Source organism: Lissotriton helveticus, chromosome 1_1, assembly GCF_964261635.1.
Source record: "Lissotriton helveticus chromosome 1_1, aLisHel1.1, whole genome shotgun sequence".
Classification (NCBI taxonomy): Eukaryota; Metazoa; Chordata; class Amphibia; order Caudata; family Salamandridae; genus Lissotriton; species Lissotriton helveticus.
Window position 1 is genome coordinate 1,856,936,592 of NC_136057.1, and position 12,588 is coordinate 1,856,949,179.

The following is a 12,588-nucleotide window of genomic DNA, read 5'->3' on the forward strand; positions in this document are numbered from 1 at the left end:
CTGAGAAGAGAGCTTAGTCCAGTTGGCTGGAGATGAGTGCCTGGGTGATGGTGCTACTAAACAAATACCATTGTCAAGGCCTATGGACATTTTAACACAGTTTACTGCTATTTAAAGGTTCTTGGAAGGCAGTGTAAGATTCAAGCATGGGAATATATGAAAGATTCAACGCAGGAGAACAGATTTTTACTGGAGGCCTCCAATGTATAATATTTACACATGGAGGTTGCCACCAGAGCCTCAATTACGAGGTGGAACCCATGGATACTGCGCCACACAATTATAAAGTGGCACACTATCACTATTCCATATCCAGGTTTGACAGTTGTGGGAACACTGGGTCTGATTTTACTGGCCGGAAAATCTGGGGTAAAATAGCTTTAGAACTGGGGTGCAAGCGTAGCCCGGCCATGGTTCCTAGCTCATTGCACCCCCTTCGAAGGTAACAGGGGAGGCACTGACAGGCTACATCCACACCTTCCCTCAGCAACCCTAGCTAACCCCACAAGCCCCACACACACGCACAACCTTCCCCCTCCGTACTCCCATTTATCAACTGATTAGAGCTTTAATCCAACAGAAACTGTAATTTCTGTGTGGACTTTAACCTGGAAAAATGGAGTTCATGCAGTTATGCTCTGGGTAAACGGGATTAACCAGTAATAGTTGGATTTATATATGGAGATAACACCTGGAAATGTTTTTTCTGGCTTGCAGTATCCACACACACCAGTTCTCATGAAGTGTAAATGGAGGCCAGGTAGAAAAGTGTGCATGTATAAATATCTCTCAAATGCCCTTTAGCGAATTCAACTACTTAGACCCACCTAAAATATGGAGGTTTTCCTCTTACCCCATTTCTAACATGGAAGCACAATTGCATTACACTGGTTTTAGATCTAATATTTGTATTGGTTTTTATGTTTAATTTTAATTGGCTGTGGCTCAGTGCCTAGTAAGAGTTACGTTGTATGTGTGTTCGATACAAACAAAATAAACATATAGATAGAAAAGCTCTGCTTCTAGAGTGATTATAATCGCGCAGTCCAAGCTCTGTCAGTAGTGTAACTAGAGAAATCCAGAGCACTTCATTCAGTTATTTTGCACTCAAATGAAAAAAAAAGCACTTTCTAAATGCTATTTCGGTCCTGAATCATGGAACTTATAGGGTCCGTGCTGGGTTTGTGAGTATTTCTGAGTGGGCCATCTTCAAAAAGTTGGTCAACTCTCCCCAACGTGTATGTTTGTGTCTACTCAGATACTCCATGCAGATCAAGTGTTCCACTATTTAGAAGTATGCAACATGAGCCCTCTCAAAGGCAGGAGTAATTATAACATATAATGTACAGTATAAGTCAACAATGCAAAATTCAGGCAGCGAGAAGTATATCCAACAACTAGAAGATCAGCAGTAAAACGAAATTAAAAGTGAAAACATCTTTATTTCCCAAACTGCAGCAGTGTTTTTTTAATCTCTAATCATGAATGGTGATTTATTCCAAAGTTAATAGGCATATAACGCACATTTTTCTGCCAATAATATTTGACTGAGAAACAAATAGTGGGTCTTTGCTTTTCGACTGCACATACATTATGCTTCATCTACTGCAGACCTAATCATTGAAGAAGTTTTAAATTGAGAAAACCGTTTTGAAATCAATTATTTTTTTGCACATGCAATGAACGAAAAAGCAAAACTAGGACTTAAGAAGGCCTGACACAAATCACCAATCCATAATCGGAACTTTCTGCAGAAGAGACGCACGAAAAAGTGAGACAATGAGGGATAGTGAGACAAAGAAAGATAGCCAAAGATAGAGAGAAAAAGAAAGCAATAAAGAGCAGTTGTGTTGTGAGGGATATTACAAAGACAAAGTTCGTTGTTAGGTCTTAACACAGTATAATTCACTATGGTTATGTGGGAGAATGAGGTATTTTCTAAAATGTTATGCACGTTCAGCTGACCAGGCCCGAGCTTGTAGAATGCACATTCCTTAGTGTGTAAGCCTTCTGATTGGTAGTTGTGGGAGTGCTGAAAAAAATGGAATGTTCATCTACTCAAGTTTGTTCAGCGGTTGTAAACTGTAAATTCAATCTGGGAGCTCGAACTGAAATGAGCGGCGATTGGACGTGAGGGTGGGAGGGAGGTGGAGAAAGGGAGGGCTGACAAAAACTCCTAACAATATCGACCTAAGGAAAAACAGTACAAGACATCCTCAATGGCTATTTAGTTGAGGTTTCCAATAAAGTCCTCTTCGAAAGTGACCATGCAAAATGTCTCCTTGTTTGAGGAGAAATCCTGACCTCAATCAAGGGATGAATGAGGACAATATAAAAGTACCCAAAGTGAGCTTCAGGATTCTGGGCCAGTCTCCAACCAACGGTGAGGTAGTTAAAAAAAGGCAGAATGGCATTAGAACCAGGTATACCAGTAGTATTAGCCCATGAATGGATGTGTACGTAAACTAGTTCACCACCTGACTGAGAATCCCCTTATGTAGGTGGGACTGGGCATCCCCGGTGAGTAGGGATTTACCAGCCTAAACTTGGAGCACACAGAACTCAAGCCTAAATAGATTTTCACCACTGAAGAACCAGTGGGGAAAATCTCGCCCTAACCCTCCTTCAGGTGGCCAGGTTCAATGGTGAATTAAGCAAAGCACTAACAATTAATTCTTACAGTAGCACATTTTGCAATTCCTTATGAGTGCCTCATGGAAGTTTAATGAATTGCGAAACATACAGTTAAACCGTGTCTTCAAAGATAACATAGTTTGCATAAGAAAATGTAAATTTTATTACTGCGGTCCTTCTCACTTCCCACCTGATAGTGAAATGTCAGAGAAATGGGGGAAATGGTATCTAGCAGTATATTACTTAAAAAAAAACCAGAATACTTCCATGGTCAGAAGTACAAGATATGAGGTGTACCTAACAGTTACACTGAGAAAGTACGCAAACATTGCAACACTCCTTAACCATCTTCATGATTACTAATCCAGATCCCAAAAAGGAAGGAGTGATGCAACCAAAAAGGTTTCTTAGATATCTAGGACGAAGAATGAAGATTTTAGGCTTGTCCCCGGTAAGGCAGAGACACTTAAGAAGTGTACCTTTTCAATAGCTCCGCAAGCTGTTGGTAGGTTGGAGAGCTGACTTTCCTGTGACTCGATCCTGGCTTTTCTGTAGGCATTCTGAACCATTGTTTACCTTCTCAAGCTCCAGTTCAAGCTTATTCAGTTTGTGCTATGGATTGCGGACACTAGAGAGGTAGTACCCTTGGCACTTGGTGGTACTCTGCAGGTTTGGGTGATATATTGGCTTAGTAAGGATTTCACTGGGGTCAGGCATCCTCATGAGCAGGGTCAGAGAAGTAATAATCCTGGCTGCTGGCATGTTCTCAAGGCTTGCAGGCATGCTTATATGTGTTCATCTTTGGGATTTTTACTTTTACTCTTTAAGTACGTAAGTGAAGAGTAAAATCCAATTGCCTGTTTCTGTGCAGGAATGGGCCCAATCAGAATCTTACTGGATACCAATATGGGCAGAAAAAAAAGTGTCCACCTGAACCTGGAATAAGAGTTCAAAAGATTTTCCTCGTTTACATTTTGCCAGGTTTTGGGCAAGAAAAAAGCTCCAGCACTAATGAACAGGGTTTACAGCTCAAAAGGAGGCAATTATGTAACGTTTTACCACAACATTTTACCACAACATTTAGAAAGAGGCCCTTAGTAGTGAGATACATCTTATACTCTGCCAATATTTTGTATTTTTTCGGATAGACTTGGAGTTTCTGTTTGTTAGCCTCATTTTAAATGGAGTGATGTATTTGTCTAGGCCAAAGACATCACTCTTTTATTACCACTATTGCCATTTTCATAACTTAACATAGAAGTAGTTTTTAGAGGAATTTAATTTGTTAAAGGGTTTCTTTAAAAATTATTTATGCTCATTCTTTTCACTATTTTCTGCATTGATCTAGCATCTGGACTGAAGATTCTAGACATACGTGGTTCCAAAGTTGATATTTGCCATTCACGATCTAAGCTGTGTGGTAAATTGGTAAAACTATACCCAAATTCCACCGCAACCATTGGAATTCCTGTTGGATTCCTAGAAGGAAGACTTGGAACGTCCAGAGTCAAAGCTCCACTTGATCACTAGGAAGCTGAGTCAAATTAGATCCTTTGAGTTATGTCTCTCCACTACTTGACCAGAACAGTGGGTCTGCTAACCTCCTACATATAAGCATTTTTTCTGGGTCTCCCCAATATTGAGCTTTGCAGCATTTAAAGATCAAAAACTTCAGAAAAGTGATTTCCCATACAAAGCTGGTGCCTTTAGACAAGGAAACAAGGGAAAAGATTTCTTGGTGGCTAGATCACTAAGACATTTGGAAAGGCAGCACAATTTTCAATACATACCCATATATAGCCTTAGAGCCAAACGCCAGCCAGTTGGGGGACGAAAGCTTGGTGTGGCCAGTCCTCGTTAGTGGGAGATGACTCGCGACATGGTTATGGACAGGATACTGCAGATGATGACCTAGATCGTTCAGGGCATCTTGGTCTCTTCCAGGGTTTTCGGCAGCTTGGGCTTCAGGATCTTCCAAAGTATATAAATCATCTAGGGGACTGTGGGCTAGCTGTGCTTAAAAAGGCAACCTGAACCTTTTTTGTCAAATGCCATGGCAGATCTTAATTTCTTATTCTATAGGACTTCACAGGGAAAGTTCTTTCACACTATCTGCGATTTCTGCGGGGCATGAACGAGCTGACATGAAAGTGGTTGGGGCGAATTCTTTAATGTGCAAGCTACACATGGTATTAAGGTATTGTAACCCCCCAACCATGTGATCTCATTGGGATCGCAAATTGATTTTGACGTTATTTTGAACGTGGAGGAATAATAATTACCTTTCTTTGAAAATGGTACCAGCAACGCCCACAACTCTACTCTGTGCGGTTTCCTTCAAAAGGGCTTCTGTTGTTAGGACTCCAGATAGCTACTATTTTCAGAGGGAGCTTTATTTTCTATTACACGTATAAACAAGCATTTACAATGCAACGGTTTCGTCTTTGTAAAAGTTAGAGCTATTGGCATTGTAAATGACAAATTTTTTATTTATGTGTTGGTTTTGAAAACATAAATAAATGGCATTGTCATTTACAATGCCAAGAGCTGGAAACAATTGTTTGTTAAATCAGAGCAGGTGTAAATGACTCGCCCTGCCCAGGTATTTCCTCTATGTCTGTGTACGTTATACACGCGGCACTACAATTACCAGAATGCAGTGGGAATGGACAGTTCACACCTGTTGTGGTAAAAGGCTTCGGAGAGTGAAAACCCCGACCCTGCTCCTGAAAAGCATCCAACAGCTCAGGGAGCGTGAGACCACATCTCAGGGAAAGTGTGAACTCAGCCCCCAAACAAGTGTCACCCACGTCCCTGAGAGAGTGTGAGACCCTTGCCAAGCAAGGCCGCGACCTTAGTACTGGGAGGGTGAGAAGCGAGCACTAGAACAGAAGTTACCACCTAGGGATTGTGAGACCCCCCACCCCCCTATCTGCAGCGTAGACGCAGCCCGAACAAGTGTCACCCTCGTCCCCGAGAGAGTGCGAGACCCCAGTCAAGCAAGGCCTCGACCTTAGCACTGGGGGGGGGTGAGAAGTGAGCACTAGAACAGGACTGGCCACCTAGGGAGAGGAAGACCCCCATCTGGAGAGGGTGAACGCAGCCCCGAGCGAGGGACCCTCCCAGCCCTGAGAGAGAGACTTTAGCGACGAGAACGTGAGACTGTTAGTCCCAGGGCAGTCCCGGAAGCTCATTTAAGGTGAGACCCGCACCATGGAAACGGCGTGGGCCCAGCCCTGAGGGAGGGAGGCTATAGCCATGGCGTTACATTACCACTGCAACTATAGCTACAGGCAGCCCTTAATTTGAGCCGGGCACGTAATCAACTCCTGCGCTTTTCATGAGCATCAGTTGAGGACACATTCATTTGTGGGAGGCGCGGGAAGATAAAGTGATTTGCCCAGAATCACAGGATATTGAGTCGAAGCCAAGACTCAAACCTGGTTCCCCAGCTGAGCAGCTCTGGCCTTTACGCTACATCCTCTACCCACTTTTATGGTTAATCGTTGATTCTGTTTTAGGCAGCACTAACAATTGAAATGGGCTGGTGTAAGCTGACTCCTGGCGAGAGCCCTGGCACTTATGGGTTTCAATCGATTACCCACTTACTACAGGGGTGACAGCGCCAGCTCGCCGAGGTGATGGAAGCAGACAGATGTGAGGGTGCACGAGTCACAGCTGCTGCAGTGCTTGGAACTTCAGTGTTAGGAGGCGCTTTTCGCCGCTGACAAGCAAAGAAAAGTAGCGGCAGCATGATAAATCGCTTGTGTCTGTTAAGGAAATCGTCTTCCACCTTAAACATGTATTTGGAAAACAAAGTATACATCTTTTTGAGACCTGCGCAACCCTTTCAAGTATATCCATTCCTTTAAACGGGTTACTTTGTATGATACCCTGTATTTTTTTTATAAAGCTCTAAGGGATTTGAGGCACTGTAATTAACGCAAGTTAACATTATTACCCATGACCAGTTTATCGTCTTTTCGGGATTCAGAGACGTGGCAGCGGCTAAAACCGCTGAATATTTTTTCTTGCAACTACCTTTACGTGCTTGGAATCCTAAAAAAAAACAAAACATAGGTAATAATAGTCTTATGGAACTAGCAAATTCCTTTCTAAAAGCGGTTGGAAAGTTACATTTGTGCATGCCGAAGGCAGACTCTCTTCTTGAAAAAGCGCACGATGCTGGAAAATTATAGCAGGCCTGGATTTGGACACCGGAGCAAATTATTTTCAGGTGGAACAGCGGGTCGAAGTGCCCATATAACACAGGGTGCTTTATGAATCTCTTACGTGAACAAACCGACCAATGACCTTTAAAAGGTGAGAAACTCGTATTTACATTTTCTAGGCGAGGACGTGTGGATAAACGGGACTTCACGAGCGAATTAAAAAATCACAACCTTGGAAAATATCAAACTTGCAATTTAGCCTTTCAGAACCGGTTTATTGGACTCTCCTCTCTTAAAACCTCTTGCAGATGCACGTTTGGTACATACATAAACCCACAAGCTCGTTTATATAATACATCCCTAATTAAGCCACTGTCATGGTAGCAATGTGGGACTCCGTGGTGCCTTGTGTTGCTATCTGAGACGCCACATCAAAGGTGATACGAACTCTGGAGCGGTTATAAACCGCTCAGTGCATCAGCTATAAAAACCGGGGCACAGCCCCCACGCCCCTTCCCGGCGCTATCTGCGCGATAAATAAATTATTAAACGGGTTGGTGGCGCGAACTAGTCCACGAGTCTCTGACTCCACAGGGCTTCATAGTATAAGCCGCTTTATTGCCAGTTCTAGGAAACACAACATATGCCAGGGAGGAAATAGTCAGTCAACCCACCTTAAAGAGTTCTGCTAACAATATAAACCTCGCCACCACTCGGGAAGTTATACAAGCCTCTTGTTAAACGAGCGCTGAATGTGGGAACGGGACTCCTGGGGCCTATTTGTGGGGAACGACATATTAAACACGCCAAAGGTAGGATACGATTCTATGTTGTGTACACTGCAAAGCGGTTTACAATATTTTAATTTGCTGCAAGGCAATTAACTACTGCCGTGTGATAAATTCACACCTCCTAAAAATAATCCTAACACTTCCATGTTTTGCAAATTGTCATAAACGAATGTGAGATTATAGAAGCTAATCTACTTGCTATGTAAAACTCCTGTCCAATCATCCCCCCCCCCCCCAAAAAAAAAAAATCAGTTGGGGGTGCGTTTTTTCACACATTACTGCCAAGACCTCCCTGGATACAAAAAATGCAAGTCCCAAACCTTTTTAAAGTAACTGCGCCTATATAGGCTCTTCACATTCGTACGAAAAATCGGGTGGAATAGGGTTGGAGTGCAGTGTCCGACTTCTTGCAACATGTTACACCACCATTTGTTGTTCATTATTTTGCATTTAAATTTAAAACAAGGTTAGATCTTGCTGCCATTTCTTATTGCATTACTTTGGGTCCGATTACACGCATTGCATGGCCGGTAAAAACTAATGTGTGTTTATCACCAAATCAACCACTCCACCCCATTTGCAGCAAAATAAATATAGATAGAAGACATAATGCCAACTTTTTTTACATTTCTTATTTGTTCTGATGCTGCAAAGCAGCACGGACGGTCTACAATAATGAAAAACAAGTCAGGTCCCGGGCCGGCCAGCCAAACACAGGGCGGCCTGGGAAATGACGTCACGGGGGTGTCCCGGGCCGGCAGCCAATCACAGCGCGGCCCGGGACAAAGGGGCGGACTTAAAAAAAGCCCGAGAAACGCCCCCGAATCGCGTTTTCCCGAGAAAGCGTGATTGACAGCCTCTGTCTCCCAATGGCTAGCCTCCATTTATGGAGCTAGCCAATGAGAGACAGAGGCGGGTCATCGATCACATATACAACTCAATAGGTTTTTTAGCGCATGCGCACTACGTGCGCACTTGCAGGCAAAACCTAAAAACCAACAGTTTCAGTTTCAGTTGAGTACTTTTATTTTCATTTGCATCCAGAATTATGCATGGTTAACAATTAAAAGAAGTATGTGTCAAGTATGGCTCATATGAGAACGTCCCCCCTAAGTTATTGATTTCTATAAGGAAGCCTTTCTCCATATTCTCACTTAACATGGGAAGATGGGTCAAACGTGAAACGCCTTTGGTAGGCATAATTAACAGCGATTTTGGGGCACATTCAGCCATAGGTGCAATGTCTCTAAAGCCTTTTAGGCCAGAACTAGGCTTAAACACTTTCTTAAATAGACTAACTAGTGTGGGCTTTTTGCTTTTAGAACATTTTATTATAAACCAGTGGCTCGTGACTTGTCTCAAGTTCTTAAAGGGCTTCAAACAGGCACAACTTTTTTTTTAGTTTAAAAAAAAAAAAGGTTTTCCACGCTGCTAGCAAAGGAAAGTACTAATTTTCATTATAGACACAGATGTGATTATTCCTACTTTATGTTTGATTTGTAAAATTTGATCGTTACTGTACAACCATGTTTGATCTTATACCTGTCCATAATATTTTCCTTAGTTAAATTCTCTGCAATTAAACCTTCATGAATCAACTGAAGTGGATTCAGAGGAGCAACCTATGGGATGCAGTTAGTGGCTGTGCACAAGGACTCGCTGGTGGAGAACACAAGTGTAGTTGCTCTTTTCCTGTTGGGATTTCTTACATTTTCTGTTTTTTTTCTCATGCATTGACTTTAGAGGACTCTATGTCAAGAAAAGAGGTCGGTCTAGACCTAAGATTGCGTCTTATGGATTGTTGTTACTCCAGATTGTTTATTCTCCCCCCCCTCATTTCTTGAAGGGACTTGGATTGTTGTAGTTGGGTTGTGGCTGCAGGTATTAAAGCAAGATGTGTGATAGCATAATATACTCCTCAGTGTCTTTAACAAAATAAGGTCTCTCCTTCGCTAGCAGCTTGGAAAATGTTAATTTGACACCCTTTGTACAGGACCGTGATGTTTGTTCTTTCCATAATGACCTACAAAGGTCCTTGCAGCAGCTGCAGTACAGAATAACCTGGCTGCCACTTAACAGCATGTACATTGTCTTTGTTTAATTTTCCACTAAACCTAGGGACAAGAATTTCCAGGAAATATTGATAAGCCACCTCTTTTTCAGAAAATATTATCATACGTTATTCATCTTAACCCAGACAACTTCAAGTTGTAAAAATAAAAACAAATACAAAATCCATTAGAGAGGCGCTCAATCCTTTACGCATTTAAAAAAAATCTCACAGACTAAGGCTCTATTGGAAAAAAAAACTTCGCACACATCTTGTCTCTTATGGTAATATTTTCTAATATCATTATTCAATTCATGCACGAAGAAATGTAAAAAGTCTCTTATGCACTCTGAGGAGGCTCTCTAGCTGTCAGCACGTTAAAATATGATTGAATATCCTCATCCTATTGATGGATACAATGTCTTGTTAGTTGTGGAGCACTCCAGGCAGCTACATGTAAATGTTTAACAAAATGGGAGTAAGACTAGAGCTTTGAGGGATTCCACAAGACCAGAAATGGTGGAAATCTGGAGCATTCCAACATGGCAAACCGTTTTGTGCTAGACAGGTATGAGGTGACCCGGTTTGAGACAATGTCAGTGATGATGATGCTTGATGTGATTGATTACAGATCCTCCAGTACTATCTAGTGGTCTATGTTATCAAGGACAGCTGACATGTCAAATAGCACCAACAGAGAAGGAACACCATTATCTGTGACCAATATAATGCCATCTACTACACAGATGGTGGTAGTGTCTAGCAGCATGGGACAAATCCAGACTCAATGCCCCTTTCAGAATGTGTTCTCATTCGTGTGTGCGTCTCAGTTCCGGGATAATATTTCCAATGGGGCTCTTGTCACTTTTTGTAGGTAGTCGGTATCCCTTTGCAAAACATCTCTAGGAGAGCAATCAGTGAGAAGGACCTCTGAATTTAAAACCCTCCGAATTGTAGTGGTTTTGGGTTTTCTTGGAAGCTTGATGCTTTGGTACCCCAGAAGGCGAATGCTGGCTGCATGGACAAGGACTTTAAGGCATTCACTTTGCAGGTCCGCATGAACGAAAACTGGGACAGATCAATCTTTAAAACTCTCTAGTCCCCGTTATCCTTTTTTGTAGCACTGTCATAGAAGACTCCAAGTTGACAACCCTGGTCATATTTTCCTGTGCTGCCAACTCTATATTGTAGAGTCACTGATCAATCAAGGTCATCGTAATTTCAATGGCGGTTACTCACTCCTTGATGTCCTTTGTGGTTGGATCCATATCTCTCAGGGCAGAATGGATCAGCATCTTATTTCTGGATGTGCCAGCTCCTGCTTTAACAGCCATACCCACCATCTCCTTGACACTGTCTCTCTGTTGTGAGAGCTTTCAGAACAAAAGTAATCTATTTGTTCCTTCCTACTTTATTACAAAAGATCCATGAATTCCAACATAGGTGTTTAAGATGAAAGCATGACCAAAGACCTCACTAAATGCAGGTTTCATTGGCCTTGACAGGATCTCCAGGGTCAGCAATCATAGTGAGATGACCATTCAACAACCTCCCATGCCTGGCCTGCAGCAAGCTCTCTGGTTCACTCCTACTCCTCAAGACATGCACCATGCCACAGCCCTTTCAGCTGGCAAAAGTATTCCTCTATGATCCCGGCAAACCACAAACTCAACTTACTTCAACGGTGCAGCCTTCCAATGAGATCAACAGCGGAAGCCTGCTCTGGGCCAGCACTCACATTGCTGCAGCCCAGCAGCACCATCACCCCCATTTTGGAACACTATTGGGTTTATAAAGGCCACACTTCTCCTGATTCCTGCGGGCCAGAGTAATGAAGGTATTCCAGAGAATCACCTGCACACCTCAGGAGTCTTGTGTCCTGGGAGATGTTCCCTGACTTGCTCACCTGACTCCGAAGCCCCAGAAATGAGGAGTCAGAATGATGCACCAGGCCAGCTCATCTGCTCGGCTAGACTTCCTAATGTACGTTTTTTATGTGGTCAGGTACTTGTAGGATGTTAAATGAAATGGGTCTTTTGACAGAGTGAGGGTGGCAGAAGGTTTTGGATGTGGATTCGGTTCTTGTAATGTGCTGACTGTGATTGAGATGTTTGACACAGATCGGCAGATAAAGTGAAATGTATTAGATGAGGGAAGTATGGGGTTAGCAAATGAGCACAGTGTGAAGACAAATTGTGGGAATAAGGTGGTGGGGAGTGTGCACACATTGCTTATTGTACACTCTTGGCTGTCACTGGTCCTCCTGTACCGCTCTCTTACCACTTATCTGTTCAGCCAAAGTAAATGCACACTACTGCACAGAAAATGCCCTTAGAATTAAGCTTCTGGTTCTTTCCATGCCTTTTTTAATTTTAGATCTACAGATCATTCTAGATCCACTACCGGTCAGGTGATATTCATGACTGCTTATATGCAAGTGGGCTTCCTAGACGTGTCAGATATTACTGTCTCTAGACTAGAGTGTGATGATGATGGTCTGGTGATTCTTTCCATCGGTCCACTTGGGACTAGGTGTCATGATCACGCACTCACGGCCAGCCAGCCGCCCTCATCTTTCCTATGTGTGTATGCCTCGTATGAAAGTAGTAGGGACTACATATCCCACAATCCTTAGAGGGCACAGCCCGGCTGACCAGGAAGGAGCATACTCCTATTTAAGCCCCGCCCCCACCGGGGTCGGCGCTTGACAAACTGCCCGTGAGCTTGGACAGAGAGTGCTGCGTTTTTGCGCCTTCTTCATTGTTCCCGGTCGAGTCATCTGCACTTAGCAAGTCGGAACGGACTTCACGTTCCTACCGCGGGTTGCCCGAACTCGCATGCAACCTTTTCCTTGGAGCGCGGGTGAAGCGCTACCCAGGGAAACCGCGTCTCTGTTCACGGAGCTGAACAGGAGACGATTTCTACACGCTGTCAGGGAGAA